Raw genomic sequence first — 19,033 nt, 5'->3', positions numbered from 1 at the left:
CAGACCCACAGACAGCTGGGGAAGGATATAGGGTGATCTAGATAAAATGCATGAGCAGTGTTGGTGGCTAATAAAATACCAAAAGCGCAAACACCATTGGTACATGGCAGCAGTAAATCGCAAACGTATGCTGCAGTAAAGGGCATGCAGCCACTAATAAATGTAAACTATTAATAGCAGCTCCTCAATAAATGAAGCCACAAATCATGCGAAGACAGACTGTGAGATGCTGGAGAGTATCTGTTTAGGAAAACAATCATGAAAATGACAAAAAAAAAGGAAAAAACATATTGAGATGCAATGATAATAATAAAAATCTTTCTTTCTCTTTAGCTAAAGGTATAAATTCTGTCTTTGAGCTGGAAGAAATATTTTTACAGGCTTTGACCTTGAGTCTGATTTTTATTCTCATTGTAGTTCTTTCTGCATTGTCCTGCCCATATGTAGGACATTGAAGTAGGGATCAGGAGCTTTTACTCCTACTCTAATCGTAATACATTGTTTTTATAAGACATTTTCTAGCCGTTTGATCTCAAAACACTTTGCAAAGGGGAAGTCTTTATTCCCACAATGAGGCAGCAAACTGTATCAAAAATCAGTTTCCCTCAGTCAGCTCATAGGACCCAAAGACAGTCAGGAATCTGAGCCTTTGCACCTACTGTTACAGAAGTTAGAGGCAGCTTCCAACCAGAGATAATGGTGCAAGATCATGCCTTCAGGGACTGGCTCTGCGTTAGCAGACTTTCCACAGCATGAAGTCCTGGTGCTCACAGGGCTTTAGCGTGGGACAAATCCTGCTCCTCTGTAGTCGGGCAACTGAGGAGAAAAAACGAGTGAAAACAAAGAATTGCAGTCAACTAGCACTTCTGAAAAATGGGGCTACGTTTTCACGCAGAGCCCAGCAGTGAGTTTAATTAAATACTACACATATTTACTCACTGAAAAATCCTGTTTCATTAACATAAACAGATAGGAGAGCATCAGTGCATGGCAACCCACAGGGCACTGGGGAAAATCTGTTTTGAATTCTGTACATCAATCAAGTGATTCATATACATGGTATTTGCAACTGATGGCTGGCTGAATAGAGTATAGTGATTTTTACACCAGGGTACACCACTAAAAATCTCTCATTAATAGATAATCAGCTTCTACTGATCAACTCCTCGGCTGCATTCCAAAGCATCTGTTTTGCCTGTTTTGTGATTTAGATCTGCTAAGTGTGATGAAAGCAGATTTGTGTTATTTCTTTACTCATTAACCTTATTATACTATTTAACCTTCAGCACTGCTTTATTAAAAAAAAAAGAAAAAAAATATATATAACATTTTTACTTACCTCAAGTGAAAAATATGTTTGCCCGGTAACTTGCCCATTATTTCATTATGTTAGTGCTAATAATGTAAGAGCAAGAACCATTCTAAACAAACACTATTTTTAAAGTGAAAATAGAGGAGAATAATTACATTTTTAGCTAAATTTAATAGTTTATCACTGAACACTTTTAGACTCCAAGGGATTTTGGTGAGATTTTTTTCCTACTAATGCTACACAATCAGATGAATGGGAAATTAGTAGGTGAAAAATGACTTATAGGAATAACATTTTTACTTAAGGCATATAAAGTGTTTATCATTTGCTCCTCAGAGTGATATTCTGAGAGTTGCTTTAGGCCTTTTTTCTTCTGCATGGTAATATACTTCACAAAGTAGGGATTATTTTTTAAGGTGTAAACTATATCTAAAAACATATGGTGGTTTCCAGCCTTGTTATAAGTTACTGCACCTGAAGCTATTTATGGCCACAAGACTTATGTTGCCCCTATATATCATTTATATATTTAATTTTGGAGGTAAAGTAGCTAAGGGATAGTCACACCTCCATTAGATTTGCCAGCACTGTTTTCTGATGTCTTATTTTCAGGCCCTATTAAATCTGACACAATGATGGGTGGAAGAGGGAGAGGAGACTAAATAAATAAACAGACAGAAAGCTTTGAGAAAAGAAAAGCTTTCACTCCAGTTTGCTATAGCTTAATTTATTTCTTTGAAAATCTTAGCTGCTAAAAACATAACCTAGAGCTGATATCGAAATTACAGCCCCAAAGGTACCCCATGCAGGACTCTGAAAAGAACTCGTTTATCTGCTCTGCCCTCTCTTTTTTTTTTACATATTGCTTCAGCTCTGGATTAGGCAGCACTCACAGAAGGGTTATTTGCTCAGCAACATCTGCAGAGCTCAGCAGCCATCCAGGATCTGCAGGGTACGCTCAGCCAGAGAGGATGCTGTAGCGCTGCCAATGCCCTTGTTTGTTGAAGCACATTGGTGACCCACTGGCTGAAGCCTTGCAATGGCAGTATGTGTCAGAGCCTCCATGTCGGGGGAGCCCCCATCACCCTCTTCAGACTCAGCTCTGGTCCTTGGTCCATTTCCCAGTAGGGGAATTAGTGGCAGGTTGCCTCTCTGCGAGTTATGGTCTCCCAAGTGCATTTGCCCTTGCTCTGAGGGAAAGTATCGGGATCCAGCTCCTGCTGGTTGTAGCAGCACCTTGCGCAAGGCAGGCAGAGATCGGCCTGGGCCCTGTTCATCCTCCCTCAGTTCTGCTCATGTGGACAAGGAAAGGACATAATGGCTGTACGGGAACTCAGTGTCTCGTCATACCATGAGGAGAATCATCACAGCATGACCTTCATTATGGCCATACCTTCTGGAATCATAAACCTGGCCTCACTATTCTCCTGTATACTAAAGCACGTCAGGCTCCTACTTCATCCGTTATTATCAGCAGCGGCAGCCCGTTCTTCAAACTTCCCTTATTAAAAATCACAGATTCCATTTTGTGAAATCCTGGCCAGTCGTATTCACTGCAGCCACCTTACTAGTAATGCACTTCTGTAAGTGCATTAGGTTTTAGTACAGCCTTTAAAACCATTTAAATATGCTGGAATAAATTTAAAAAAAATTTTTTAAATCTCATTTCAGAGACATCGGTAGAACAAATTTATACTCAGCAATAACACTTGTTCATTAGAAAGGCCATAACAGCGGAGTTTTCAAGACATGTAGATGGCACATGGCCCTCTCACTTTTCTATCACTTGTACTTTCTGACAAAGGGGTGTAACATGGAAAATCCAAAATTTGAGGTTTTCTTTGTGGCTAGTGGTTACTGGCCACCTCAAACAAATGAGAACGGTGGTGGGACTCGCGGCGTTATTCACCCACAGCTGGGCTGTGCTGAGTGCAAGTCAGATGCAGCCCAGGGCTGGGGCTGTCATGTTCAGCTTTCCTTGTACAGCACCTCGAGAGCCTGGGTGTTGCTGCTGCTGTGAGCTCAGAGATGTTTCTGCACTGCAGCTTCAAGCTGTGGTTTCTCATGGGCTTGGACCATGTTACTCTGAATTCCTGTAGAAAAACCTGCTGACAATGAAATATATCATAATCAAGTTTTATCAACAGTTGAGCAAAAAACCTTTCTGTTTAGTTGTTTAAACAACAGTCAGAAGGTACAGTTGAAACATCCTTTACTGACAAGTCAATTTTAGGTTTAGACCAGTCCTTAAAACACCCTCTAGTGGTTCCTTACATCATTTCAAGTCATGGGATCTAGAACCACTTAAGAAATACCTTCACATAAATGAATTAATTTACTGTATTTTGCAACGGAATCTCTTCCCAGGCAGAAAATGATAGTTTTTAATTTATTTACCTACTTATCACTGAGAAGAATAATCTATGTCAGCATAAGCAGATGCTTTGTATGCAAAGAACATTTGTAACTGCTACCCATTTCCCTCCACTTCACAGAGGAAGAGAGAGATATGTACATTTGTAATGTCACAGACTCCTTTTTTGGTTCAAGCTGTGATTTATGTTTCAAAGCTTGGTTAGAGAAAACAGCAACATTTTATCACTAGACATAAATCAAATAATCCTAGGCAAGCTTAGTATCTTTGATCACCATTAATGAGCCAAACATCATGGACAGTTTTGTTGATTCAGTTTCATGGGAGTCCGTGGAGTTAGCACAGAATGAAAACTAGATATTCCTCTCCTACAGGGGCATGGTGTTCAACAGCTCCAAGTGAGATTTTCTGCAGCAACGGGATAATAAGCAACATCTTTCACTATGGGCTTTCCAATGATAAACACTACATGCAAAACACAGGATAAAGTATGTTGCTAACCAGTAGGATAAGTTGTTAAAGACAACAGAATTTGACCATGGGAGGTTTTTTTACAGCACCAAAAAAAGTTAACTGAACACTTACATGAGTGTCAGAATTCAGGATTTCCAATCTACCCAACTTCCTCCAAAGAAAAATAGACCTTGTCTGCTGACTTCCTGGTAATGTCCACAGTACAAAATAAACTGCACATCACAGAAAGAGTTGTCTACTCAGAAGCTGGGAACTGCAGTCCAAAAGCATGAACTTTCTCACTGCATCAGACTTACAGGGCATTGGATCCACGCTTCAATGCAGGTAGCAGTAAGCATTGGACCCTGGGGTGTCTTTTTCAAATACCATGTAGTGACTTAGATTAAAAACTTCGAAGAGATGCCTAATATCCTTATCTGAGGCAGCCTTGTCTGAGCCCAAAGTTTTGTAAAAAGTCATTGCTATTTTCTCTCTACTGTGCCAAAGCTAGTTTTTGAAAATGAGATGTAAGTTCTTAAATCCATAGATAATTTCAATAATTTTATTTGCAATGGAGCTAAAGGAAAGGAACAATTTACCATCATCTGGAAGACAGAGAATCAACTTCTATTAAAGTGGCATTCTATTAAAGTCTCATTTCAACTATTTGAGGCTGGTTTATGATCAGGAAGACTGATGCTTTATCTCTTTTCCAAAACATTGAAGCAAATGCCAAACACACCATGAAACATTCTTTGATTCATTTATGTGCTTATTTTACAATGCAAGTAAAAAGTTGTCATTTTTATTGCATCTGATAGGCTAACTGGAATTAATATAAGCACAATTAAAATTAACTAATTGGTCTGAAATCTGATCTTTAAAGTCATGCCACAGTGGGCAGCCAGGCAGAGCAACACAGTCAGTGTTCCAGCAGTGTTAGCCTTAATCAACATCTAGGCAGCTCAACTCTCCAGAGGGCTTACTAGACACCTTCTCTCATTAGACCTTTCCTAAGGAAAATATTGAATCCTTAAATCAATAAGAATATTTGATTAAACTATAAATACACCCAAATGGAAAAATCACCTTCAAAGAGCAATATCTCCACAGGAGTAACAGCTTAAGAAAGTCATCTTAGCCTGAGCCGAATTTCTTGGTATGGTTCTAAATGGCATGTTTTCTTCCTATGGTAGTTGAAAGATGTGTAGTCTGAACTTCGGACTAATGTGATATTAATAGCAATGGTTTGTGGCATCTTTTTCTCCTGCTTATTTGTCTAGGACTGTGCTACTTTTGTTTCAAATGGCTGCAAGAAGTAATGGTATGCTTTCCCTCTATATTATTGTTCTTCCAGTAATGCATGCATTATTTACTGCTTTAATTTTCAAAGCATGGCTTCTTTTTGTCAGGGCTGTTTTAAATCACCAGTATAGAAAGAATTTGCAACACAGTTGTGAGGAAGGCCCATGGGTGAAAGATAGGAAATCCTAGTGCTCACTTCCTCCCTTCTTTTTCCTGTCATTCTTACCTCCCAGTGCTAGCTGAAAAAAAAAGCTGGAATTAAAATGTAGACCCGTCCCTAGCCCCCCAGTTGTCGTGCCCCTAATTTTCAGCAATACTGTCCTTCCTAGGACTGCACCATGCCTTAATGTATGTTAGTTCAGTACTCATCATGATACCATAAGCTTTCCTAAAATTTGAAGATACAAAGAATAATAAGAAAAAGCAAAGAATGCATAATGCAATCATAATAATATAAAACTCTTGTTTTGGGCTTCAGCTCCCCTCACCCAATAGCATTCACAGCTTAGCCTTCTTTCGGTGACCTCACAGGTTATATTTAACCACCCCTCCTTTCCCTCTCCTCCAGCGTTTCTGAACAACCCCTATCCCAGTCACAGTTGCTAAGTCAGGGATGGCATGGGGCACCTAACCTGCCACTGATATGCGCAGGAGCTGAGGTACCTAAGGTGGGATTCATTTGAGTTAAGACATTTAGGTTTAATTCAACTGGCCTGACACAGGTGTATAAAGCCATTGGATAAGCTTAGGCTGCCTACATAGGGCTGGTAAATGTGACAGAAGACCTGTGGGAGACCTGTGCCCTTCTGTCGTGTTAGCTGGAGACCAGGTAGAGTAAGACAGCATATCTCCGATAGTATTAGACGTGTATTGATGAAGAACAGAACTGAAGCCTTTGTCAATGCAGTGGGCATCAGTTCAGCTGAGGATCAGCTTGGTTGTCTAAACACAGGTGCCCAGAGCCATTTGACAGGCTTCTGGATATCTGAGACATTGCTACAGGGCTAGTTCATGTGACACAATAATAGGGAGCTGTGTTCTTCTGGTTGCCAAGACATTATTTAAGTTTGCACTTGGACACCTATGTCTAGTCAGCTGGACTGAGCTCCCGGTGCCTACTGAGGAGTGAGCTGAATGAATCTCCAAACTGCATTAACTTTATTGATTAGATCTTCATGGCTTTTCTCTCTATCACTTCTTTTTCAAGTTCTCTCCTAGGTACTCAATAACATTTATGTTCAAGTTGACCTTTTGAACCTATATCGTTTGAGGTGGTTCACAATTAGACAAAACAAAAATCTCTGCTCTTCTCTGCCCTGCTTAGTCCATGTATTATGCACTCTGAATAAAACCCCATCGGTATTGTTGAAGTGCCACCACAGTTAATCAAATAGCATAGCTTTCTTTTCAGAGAACAGCAGTACAATTAAACAAGAGGCAAGTGGTTACTTAAAAGTGATATCTATATAAAAAGAAGTGATTTAAGGTAAGCCTAGTTGTAAATCCATTGTGCTCGTTGCCAGGTAGCTCAGACATTCCACAAAAGCTTGAAATATGGAAAAGTGTTACCTGCAGGAACTGCTCTTTTAAAACATCCCCACAAGCTCCTGACCCTCGTTTATCAAAAGCTTGCAACTGAGCAATTGTAGTAGTAGTGTTCATTGCAGTAAATTACCAGCACGCACACGCCAAAAAAAAAAAAAAAAGCAAAAAACAAACTGTGCAATATCGAAAGAAAGAAGAACGGTCTCTCTCACATTACTTTGGTGCTTTTCCTTAAGAGTTAAAATATTGTTAGCCCTTTGACCAAAGCAGTCAGGAAGTAAACAGGAACTTGTGGTAGTACTTTCATTTAAAGAAAAAGAAATGGCTACTGTGAAATAGGTATAGTCTTTGATAAAACCTCATTTCTTCGCAAAGAATCAACAAAGCTCAGTTCCTCTGAATAGGCAGAAACAAATGACAGCGTACAGCTCTTTTGCTCACAATTTCCAAACCTACTTTTCCAGTTTGTTACACTCCCTAAAAGCTCTATCTTGCTACTTTTCCGCAGGGATACGCTCACAGTTGCTTCTCTGGTTTTCTGCTGGTTTTCTCCTCTTTTTCTCCCATACATTCAATTTGGCAAACAATTTCTTAGCCTCTATGTTTATACCTGGTGTCAAGGACCCCCCTCTCATTCTCATTATTGCTTTCATATTACTGGGTGGAATCATTTCTTAGGTGGCTTTTCTTATTTTCCCTTACCATTACAGTACATGACCTTCATATGGTTACATTCACTTAGCTCCAGTAGAGGCTGAATAAGACCTATCAGGTTTAAATATGTCTACACCGGTCTTGCAAACTGAGATCCGCTTAATGGCAAACTCAAACACCTTCCAAAATAACAAAGTTTAGGAGCCATATCACTAGGATAACACATAGCTGTTGGTTCCACCAGTCTTCCCACTCAAGCAACAAAATTAGCAATGACTGTTGCATTAATTATAAGTATGCAAGCAGACCCACACATACACACACACACAAATAATATTACAGAGCAGGATCAAAAATCAGGTAAACTGACAAATGTATTTCTCACATCTGAGAAACTAAAACTATTTTTTGAATATGAAGATGGAAGAAAACATAATAATCCATAAGCCAAACTGAGGGCCTTACTCTATTTTGAAATTGTATTTCTGTACAGTGAAAGAGAAGCTCCTTTCCAGCAGAATTCATGAATGACTTTGGAAATACTGTAACCAGTACAAGCATATAGTTCTGGAATAAATCAAACTTGAAAATAGTTTTGAAAATGTTCATAATTTGGCAAAAAATAGGAGAAAAAGTTTAATGAAATAGTCTCAATTTTATCTTTGCAGAGATTTTGACCTAGTCAGATGATATCACACTCTAATAGTGTTGAAATTCAGAAAAGAAGCAGCCCTTAGATAACAGAGTAAGCTAAAGCTAGAACAGATCTGTGGAGTACAGGGAAGCGTAGGGAGTACCTCCTCCTGTCAGACCTGTCACTTTCACAGCATCACAGCATCACAGAATGGTTGAGGTTGGAAGGGACCTCTGGAGATCATCTAGCCCAACCTCCCTGCTCAAGCAGGGTCCTCTAGAGTACATTAAGCAGGACTGTGTCCAGACAGCTTTTGAAGATCTCCAGGGAAGGAGACTCCACCACCTCCCTGGGAAACCTGTTCCAGTGCTCTGTCACCCTCACAGTCAAGAAGTTTTTCCTCAGGTTCAGATGGAAATGCCTGTGTTTCAGTTTGTGCCTGTTGCCTCTTGTCCTGTTGCTGGGCACCACGGAGAAGAGTCTGGCCCCATCCTCTTGACACCCTCCCTTCAGATACTTGTAGACATTGATGAAATTGCCTCTCAGTCTTCTCTTCTCCAGGCTGAACAGTCCCAGCCCTCTCAGCCTTTCCTCCTAGGAGAGAGGCTCCTTTATCATCTTAGTAGCCCTTTGCTGGAAATTTCACAGAAAAGCTATTTATTGCATTAACAAACCACTCCAAAGCACCCTTACTCAGCCTAACAGTGTGGAGGTGAAACAGGCATCTCTGTGGTTCTTGCATCTGTTTCACACACCAATATGAAGTTGAATAGTGGTAAGACCTTTTATTAGACAGGGTGCTGTGACACTGACCGAGCATATCTTAGGCGGTGAAAAGCTTCTGCAAGCAGGAGAGCTTAGTTCTACCCAAGTATTCCGGAACATAAACAGGTTTCACTGGAGGTTTGCCACCTTAGTAACATTCTGGCAACAAGTAGTTCAGATGTCATAGCCATAATATGTGGTCACTCTATGGCAAATAAGAGGATAACCATGGTTCATTTTCTATGGATAGGGGTGTGCATTTGCCATTAAGAAGATGCAGAACTCCGCTAACTTTGATGCAGAACTCCGCTAACTTTGACTGAGTTATTTCATCTCTCAGTGAACAGACAAAGGAGTGCAAAGACAAAATAGAGAAGTCTTTCTCTAGAAGTCATTACTCAAGAAAGCTTAGAGGTGCCTAAGCGTGGATATGTTATTCATCATAGATCCTATTTTATGAGTAAAGGCAGGCCATGTAACCTCAAGGTATCACTAAGATGTCTTTCGGAACAAAAATAATTCACGCACATTATATTTGGCGTACTACAAACAGTGCTTAAAGAGACTAAAATGAAAACCTGTAGCTATAGTAAAGCAGTGATCACATGTCCTAATGCTATATGCTTCCCTAGGGTTGACTTGGGAGCAACAAGTATGGAAAGATCCCATAAGAGAATCCAAAAAGAAACCACAGAAGTCCCCTCTTCCTACAATCTATTTCTGTCAGGAGAAGGGATTTTCAGCTCTATCCTTTAGAAACAGTGTTTATAACACTCTCTTTTCTTCAGAGAGCTTAATCCTAATTCAGAATTCAACTACACGGAAAAAATAGTTATTGACAGAGTGCCAAAAGGCTTTTATGAAGCTAATGAATTAGCTCAAATTTAAAGAGAAGGTCAGTAAATTCAAGGCTTTCTGAAAGCTCACTTATCTTCCTCTTTAAAAATATTAGAGACCCTCTAATACTCTTCAGGCTGTCCATTTCCTGCAAGCTTCTGATCTTCTAGAGCAAGCAGGAAGAATTTGGCATCTTTGTTAATGCTTGGGATTTGTAAAAGGAGACTTTTACGCTTGACATTTTTTCGAAAGCATTCATTTTCTAAGACCCCCTGCAGCGCTCATAAGGGTTGGATTCTTTTTGTCAAACACAGCTAATTAAAGCTCTGTTCATAGAAGGACAATTGCTAATTACATCACAGCTAAAGAAAATAAAACTCTTGGTATGTATGTCTTTGCTATAAAGCAATGAAAGTCTTACACTGGGCTCCCTTAATGCATTGCAATCGTCAGTATGCTCCTGCTTTCTGGTGATTTGAACAGAACCTGCTGTATTCCTATGTTTCTCATTTTGTAAATAGTAATACTAATAAAAAGAATTGTAAACATATTTTGAGTTACTTTATACTATGGAGTATGCCTTTACTTTGAAAAAAACATGGCAGAACAGAGTTCTGTGTTTGCTGCTTCTCAATGATTTCCAGATCAACTTTATAAATATTGTACAACTCTTCATGCAAACTCTACCTGGAATCTGAGAGCTCACTCTAGCATCTTCCTTTCTTGTGTATCTTTGCCAGTGGTAATGATTCAAGCGAACATCCTCAGTGGTGAGTCTCACCTGAAAAATGCAAAATCACAGAATCACAGAATCACAGAATCACAGAATCACAGAATCACAGTGGTTTAGGTTGGAAGGGACCTCTGGAGATCATCTAGTCCAACCTCCCTGCTCAAGCAGGGTCACAGAATCACAGAATCGTTTAGGTTGGAAGGGACCTCTGGAGATCATCTAGTCCAACCTCCCTGCTCAAGCAGGGTCACCTAGAGAATATTGCCCAGGATCACATCCAGATGGCTTTTGAATATCTCCAGTGAAGGAGACTCCACCACCTCTCTGGGCAACCTGGTCCAATGCTCTGTCACCCTCACAGTCAAGAAGTTTTTTCTCAGGTTCAGATGGAACTTCCTGTGGTTCAGTTTCTGCCCATTGCCTCTTGTCCTGTTGCTGGGCACCACAGAGAAGAGGCTGGCCTCATCCTCTTGACACTCCCCCTTCAGATACTTGTACACATTGATGAGATCGCCTCTCAATCTTCTCTTCTCCAGGCTGAACAGGCCCAGCTCTTGCAGTCTTTCTTCAGAGGAGAGGTGCTCCAGCCCTCTAATCATCTTGGTAGCCCTCCGCTGGACTCTCTCCAGGAGTGCCATGTCTCTCTTGCACTGGGGAGCCCAGAACTGGACACAGTACTCCAGGTGAGGCCTCCCCAGGGCTGAGGAGAGGGGCAGGATCACCTCCCTCCACCTGCTGGCAACACTCTGCCTCATGCACCCCAGGATCCCATTGGCCTTCTTGGCCACAAGGCCACATCGCTGGCTCATGTTTAGCTTGTTGTCCACCAGCACTCCCAGGTCCTTCTCGGCAGAGCTACTTTCCAGCAGGTCAGCCCCCAGCGTGTACTGGTGCATGGGATTATTCCTGCCTAGGTGCAGGACCTTGCACTTGCCTTTGTTGAACTTCAGGAGGTTCCTCTCCACCCAGCTCTCCAGCCTGTCCAGGTCCCTCTCAATGGCAGCACAGCCTTCTGGTGTGTCAGTCACTCCTCCCAGTTTAGTATCATCAGCAAACTTGCTGAGGGTGCACTCTGTCCCTTCCTCCAGGTCATTGAGGAATATATTGAACAAGACTGGACCAAGCACTGACCCCTGGGGGACACCACTAGCCACAGGCCTCCAACTTGACTCTGCGCCATTCACCACAACCCTCTGAGCTCGGCCATCCAGCCAGTTCTCCATCCACCTCACTGTCCACTCATCTAGCCCACACTTCCTGAGCTTACCTAGGAGGATGTGATGGGAGACAGTGTCAAAAGCCTTGCTGAAGTCCAGGTAGACAACATCCACTGCTCTCCCCTCATCTACCCAGCCAGTCATCCCGTCATAGAAGGCTATCAGGTTGGTCAGAAAATGGTACAGAAATTCTTGAGCAAGTGGCGAATCAGTTTACATGGCTCTGCATGACACCTTTCTGTGCTATCACAGTGTTAGGCAGGATTAGTACCATGGTGCCACATGGTTATGCTATATCCTGTATCATGCTGATACGTGTGTCCCCTAACTCAGGCATGTCCAGTATTCCTAAATTGCTCTATCGTTTATTCTCTGGCCCTCACGACTTTAGAAGGAGGGATGAAATGAGAATCAAGAGAGCACAGGTAACACTGGAGAAATGCCAGGCAAAAAAGAAAGTCTAGCATCATTGAGAGGAGAGGGAGAAACAAACCCCTTAAAATATTATTTTTACAGTAGTGTTTGTATTTAACCAAAGCTTACTAAAGTTTCAGGGGTCAGACATTTGTAATTATTTTTTAAAATTGTAGTGAAAAAACACCCAGAAAGTGTAATTATGTCTTAAGATCACAGAGGCATCACAGTGGCATAGAAAGGACCCAGAGCCAAGTACTATGTAGCAAGGATTTCGCCAGTCTGCTCCTGAAGGAGCTCAGAACAGTGCAGCCAGAAACACTTTGCACTGCCTGGCCTGGGAACCAGGATTTATGCCCAGAAGCAGATGCACTTAGCTGTGTAGATGTAACCTACCAGCTGTAGGGTTTTCAGTCAGGTCAAACTGATGTCATTAGAGAATGGCCCATGCCATGTAACAGAATTTGTCTGGTCCTGAGTCCTACATAGTTTTAGGTAAGTAGTTCACTACCTTAAGAAAAACTACTGGATAAAAAAATCGCCATTAGACAAGTCTTTATTGGTTTTACCCATTGTGCTGCATATGACATGCCTTTGCTTTTAAGAGATGGTTCTTGTGACATGTTATTTCCTGCTCTCAGAATGAAAGAGTTTTTGACATGCTGGTAAAGTGAGCTGAAACCTTAGTGTGACAGTGTCACATGATTCCTTTCAAATATTGGTTTAGGGTGTGAAATCTATCCCCTGTAGGTTAAACTTCATGTACATTAACAGGAGTCTAAAGCATAACTTCTGTTTAATATCCATCTTCAACATACATATACTCTACATAGATGAATAGGTTAGATAGGTCATTTCCATCAGCTGGCTTCTCTTTATGCACAGCACAGACTATAAATTTTTACTCAGCAGTTCCAGAAAGCAGGGATGAGCTGGAGAAATTCTTTACAAAGACATGAAAAGTGAGTTTAAAGATTCAGAGTAGTAGAGAATAAAGAAAATGACCAGCAGAATTTTTCTTCATCTCTGGTATAGTACTGAAGCAATAAAGGAGTAAAGCAGTCAGCCCACAGTCATGGTGTCTTCACTGCAACTGGTAAAAAGTAAGAGCATGACCTTAATCAATACTGAGGTAGTGTAAATTCTATTCCTAACCCAGCAACAATTATGAACAACCTTTTAATTTGAAATGCTTCCCTATACCTTCACAGATCATCAGTCAGAAGAAAAAAAAATGCCTTTTGTCTTTTTTTGCCTTCATGGGAAACAGTCCATCAAATGCTTAGAGCTAACAACCAAGTACTGTATAATAAGGTGAAGGGGAGTTTGGAGGCTGGATCTGGAGAAAGCAACTGTTAACCTCAGCCACCTTTGCGGATCCTGGTGCTAATGACATTGCCTAGTCCACTTCATCTTTTTATATTGATAAATTTGCATTTCATGGGAGAATGTTACCCAATTTTACTGGAAAAAAATCACCATTAGGAGCAAAAATACTATCAATCACACTTGTCACGTTGCTAAGATGTTATCGTGGCTTACTCATACTCCCACTAAAACAAAATAAAACCTGAAGTTGCTTAATCTTTGAGGGGTGTTGAAATTCAAGAGGAATAATAAATACAGAAAAGCTGTTCCAAGAGAAGCTTAGGGATTTATCTATGCAACTTCCATTAATATATATTTGATGGGAGCTGAGCAAGTAAATCCCCATGCACTGTGCTGAAAGTTTGCAATAGGGTGCTGAAACAAAGATTTATGTTTGAATATGTTTTTGCCCCTCCAGAAGCTAAACACAGCATATATTTTGCAATGCCTTTCCAAGCCCAGTAGCATCCCCAGTTCTTGCATCTCAAAAGGTCCCAAAAACACTGGGAGAATCACTTCACCGATGCAATGCTACCCTCTCTAAAGTGGAGAGTAACAGTTTCTTTGTGTCTGGCAGGGAAATTTTGATCTAGTTGGCCACACGACTCGATTGCTGCAGTGGATGGATATAGGCTCTTTAGGAAGGACAGACCAGGAGGGTGAGGAGAGGGTAGTCGCTCTTTATGTGAGAGAGCAACTGGAACGTATGGAGCTCTGCCTAGGGGTGGACAATGGGCTGATGACGGGCTTATGGATATGGAATGGGCTTATGGATATGGAATAAGGGACAGACCAATACGGTGACATTGTTGTGGATGTTTGCTGTATGCCACCTGATCAGAAAGAAGCAGATGAGACCTTGTACAGACAGCTAGAAGTAGTCGCACTTTTACAGGCCCTGATCCTCACTGGAGGCATTAAACACCCTCATATCTGCTGGAGGGACAACACAGCATGGCACAAGCGATCCAGGAGATTCCTGCAGAGCATCGATGACAACTTCCTGATAGAGATGACAGAGGAGCCAATGAGGTGATGTGTTGTGCTGGACCATGTACTTATGAACAAGGAACGGCTAGCTGGGGATGTGAAGGTCAGGGACTGCCTTGGCTGTGGTGATCATGAGATGGTGGAGTTGTGGATGTTGTCTGCTCTGACTTCAGTAAGGCTTTCCACACTGTCTCCTATAACAAAATCATAGACAAACTGATGAAGTACAATCTAGATGAGTAGACAGTAGGGTGAATGGAAAACTGACTGAATGGCAGAGCTCAGAGGGTTGTGATCAGTGGCACAAAGTCTAGTTGGAGGCCAGTAACTAGCAGTGTACCCCAGGGTGAATACTGAATCCAATACTGTTCAACTTATTCATCAATATATGGATGATGGAGCAGAGTGCACCCACAGCAAGTTAACCAGTGATACAAAACTGGGAGGAGTGGTTGATAAACCTGATGATGGCTGTGCTGCCATTCAGAGGGACTTTGAAAGGCCAGAGAAATGGGCAGAGAGGAACCTTATGAAGTTCAACAAAGACAAGTGCAGGGTCCTGCACCTGGGAAGGAATAACCCCATGCACCAGTACGGGCTGGGGGCTGAGCTGCTGAAAAGTAGCTCTGCAGAGAAGGGCCTGGTGGAACAACCGGGTGGACAAAAAGTTGATAATGAGCTACCATGTGGCCAAGAAGGTCACAACAACATCCTCGGCTACGTTAGGAAGAGTGTTGCAAACAGGTCGAGGGAGGTGATCCTTCCCCTCTGCTCAGCCCTGGTGAGACCACATCTGGAGTGCTATGTTCAGTGCTGGGCTCCCCAGTACAAGAGAGAGATGGAGATACTGAAGTGATTCCAGCAAAGGGCTACTAAGATGATTAAGGGACTGGAGCATCTCTCCTAGGAGGAAAAGCTGAGGGAGCTGGGCCTGTTCAGCCTGGAGAAGGCTCAGGGGGGGTCTGATCAAGTGTAGAATTATCTGAAGGGAGGGTGTCAAGAGGATGGGGCCAGACTCTTCTCCGTGGTGCCCAGCAACAGGACAAGAGGCAACAGGCACAAACTGAACCACAGGCATTTCCATCTGAACCTGAGGAAAAACTTCTTTGCTGTGAGGGTGACAGAGCACTGGAACAGGTTGTCCAGAGAGGTAGTGGAGTCTCCTTCCCTGGAGATCTTCAAAAGCTGTCTGGACACAGTCCTGCTTAATGTACTCTAGAGGACCCTGCTTGAGCAGGGAGGTTGGGCTAGATGATCTCCAGAGGTCCCTTCCAACCTCAACCATTCTGTGATGCTGTGATTCTGTAACCAGGGCAGTTCAGACCTTTAATTGGCACCCTGGTGCTATGATGATCTTTATAGAATTAATGCATAACTACATTACACAAAAACAAAACTTCAGAGGCAATTAAAAGTGCTCAACTCAGTTTTTAAAGGAATTACCTTGGCTTACACCTTAGCCAGACAAGATTTTGAGGGAACATAAACCCGTGTAGCTCCGTTGAAATCAGAGGAATTACACTGATCCATATCAGCTTCAAAAGACTCATGCTATTTTGCAGCAGGTGAGGATCCAGGTCCTTCACATCATTGTACCTACACTGTTAGGAAGAAGGTGTTAGGTAACACTGATGTGTTTAAAGCTGTGATATCAGTGTATCAAGGGAAAAAAAAAGAAAAAAAAATCAGATATCCACACTGATCTTTCCAAAGTTTGGAAGCTCTCAGTACAGCTCACATCATCCTGCACTGCTATTAAACACAAAACAAAATTTGTCTAGCCACAATGACAGGCTCAATGACTTGGAAGAGATAAGCTTTTGAATTATCAGGGAAAGCTGCTGTACTGTGGCATTAGACTTAAATTTATGGAGATGCTCCTTAAAATCAGAATGTAGCAAGCTCATTTTTACAAACAGTGAAGGGGAGAAGATCATTTCTTTGCATAATTAAACAGCCAGTGGTGTCATTAAGCTAACTTACTTCCTTTGCTTGTTTGTGGTGTCTTGTCCATCTTCCCTCTAGTTTAGTGCTTGGACTCCAAGGACTAGTTCCCTGTAGTTCATTAAAAAAGAAGAATAAATTTTCCATGACTATAAGTATGCATTTTTTCAAACATGCAAATGTCTGTAGTTATTTTCTTCATGTTAGGATGGGAATACATAAATCACCATGCTGCAGTCCATCATTTCCATTTCTGACAGGAGCTGGTACCCCATGCTTCAGAAGAAGGCAAAAATCATCCCAGACTAGGCAGATGGGTTTTAATCTACCTCCAACCTCAGATCTCCTTCTAATTTCTAATCATGTTTGGGCTTAAGCCCAAAGGAAAAAAGGCTTAATATGCTCCAAAATATTAGCTTTTATGATTGCATATCACTTTTTCTTATCCTATATATTTTCCTCTCCCTACATGCTTCTTGCCTCTATGCCATGGTAGAGCTGTGAGTTCTGACTTAAATTACACAATTGTATGAAAAGATATATTCTTTATGCAGTTCTGAATTTGCCACTTCCTTTTGTTACTGAATGCGTCCTTGATCTATGGTTAGGGGGAGAAGGAGAAAGGAAACTGCCAGTCAATCTCTATCCATTGCACTGTAGTTACATAAAGAAGCACATGCCTGCAAGCTGGCGTAAAAATGGACTTCCAAAAATATACTGCAATTTCTATGGAAAGATTAATATGCAAGGGAGATGGAGTTACATTTGGCGAAACCGGCAGTGGACTGGACTGTGAATCATTTCTTCATAAACCTTCCCAGAAAACTAACCCTTCTGATATCTGAACAGATATTTCACTGAGCAACTTCTCACCCAAGAGAGGCACAGAAGTCTGGAAGACTCAAACCGGGCACAGATGAGCAAAAACCCACTTTACAGCACTGTGATTCATCCAAAAGTTCTGTGTTGCCAGGGTTTCATTCAACATTGAAAGTGTTTTTTATTTTGAGCAAGGCTTTCACAAAGTGTCTGCTCAAGAAATAGCACAGAAAGCCCATCATTTTCCAGATGATGTCTCAGGAGAGCTAAAGTAAATGGACACAACAACTTCAGTTATTGATCAGGCTTATAATATTGTCTTCCTGGCTTGGGACACTGGGAAGAATTTTTGTAAGAGGCACAGCCAAGAGAAAAGAGACTTGCTTCATCTTGAAAAAATGTTAGTAAACTACACATGTAAAATTTAAAAAAAAAAAAGGAGAAAAGGAAGAGGGAAAAGCCACCTTCAGTGCAGGGTTCTGAAAGCTGTACTTGAAACCCAATAAATTTAGTAGGAATTGCTAGATAAACTGCTCCCGTGGGCCTCAACCAGTAGGGCTAACTCGTGGGAGGCATGGTGAATTTTAGCTCTGAAACGGCAACTGGGAGCAAGTGAATCAAGAGAAAATCATAGCTCTCATTGGAAAAAAAAGAAAGGAGAAATGGCAATGTTTCATCTTGATGGGCACAGAGGAAACCTGAATACTGTGATAACAGTAAATCATAGATGTTTGAAAAAATATGGTGAATAACTGGATTTTGAATATTTTAAGATTTCTCCAGGTTCAAAACCAACCTGATGATTTGTGAAACCTCCTTTATGCTTTTTGACTTTGAGGTTGGGAGGATTATCAGTGCTTTCTTTCCATGAGTCTCCAAATCACAAGGAGGAAGAGTGAGGATGTGAGCCTTTGGTGACCACAAGTACAGTACAGGACAGAGACGCCAAGCTAGTTTTAAATGATATATTAAAGTGATTGGAAGGAGCAGCAAGGCAGAATCTCTTGTAGTCTGCCAAGATGCAAGGCAAGGTCAGTGAAGTAAAATAACTCATATTAATAGCGCTGTAGCTAGCTTGTAGTTAGTAACTGAATGAGTGAGTTTAATGCTGAATTGAGGAATCTGTATATATTACTAAGGGACCTCAGTGTAGACACAGCCTATAAACTGTAAGAAAGGGGAACTTCAGCACCAGACTTCTACTTTACCTTCCACAAAAACTTCTTATGGCCATCATTCTTATCTCCCACTCATAGTGAAATAAAATAAATATAAATAATCTGAACTTCTGCAGCTAGTTTTAGAAAAACAATTTTGTAAAAATAGCATCTTCCTATCTGACATCTCCAGAGTTGCATTTAACTCTCTGTTGCTTCTGTAAGCTACAGAGATGAAAGTGAGAATTTGATGTTTTTCTCTACTTTCAACCCCCAAGACCCACCGCAGCTCCAAGAGACAAAAAGAGCAATGTTTCTGTTCATTCTTGTGCATTTACCACTGACTTGCTCACTAGTGTCCTGCCATATTCAGTTGAGCTTATCTGCTGAAGAAAAAAAATGGCTGGACAGGTGTCACTGAAGACACAATTCACGTCTGAAGACACGTCCTTCAGATGATGGAAGAAGGAACTGAGATTAATTCTAGCGCTGCATGTTGAGCTTTTCAGGGC

Source organism: Struthio camelus, chromosome 2 (genome assembly GCF_040807025.1).
Source record: "Struthio camelus isolate bStrCam1 chromosome 2, bStrCam1.hap1, whole genome shotgun sequence".
Classification (NCBI taxonomy): Eukaryota; Metazoa; Chordata; class Aves; order Struthioniformes; family Struthionidae; genus Struthio; species Struthio camelus.
Note: the sequence above shows the minus strand (reverse complement) of the source record.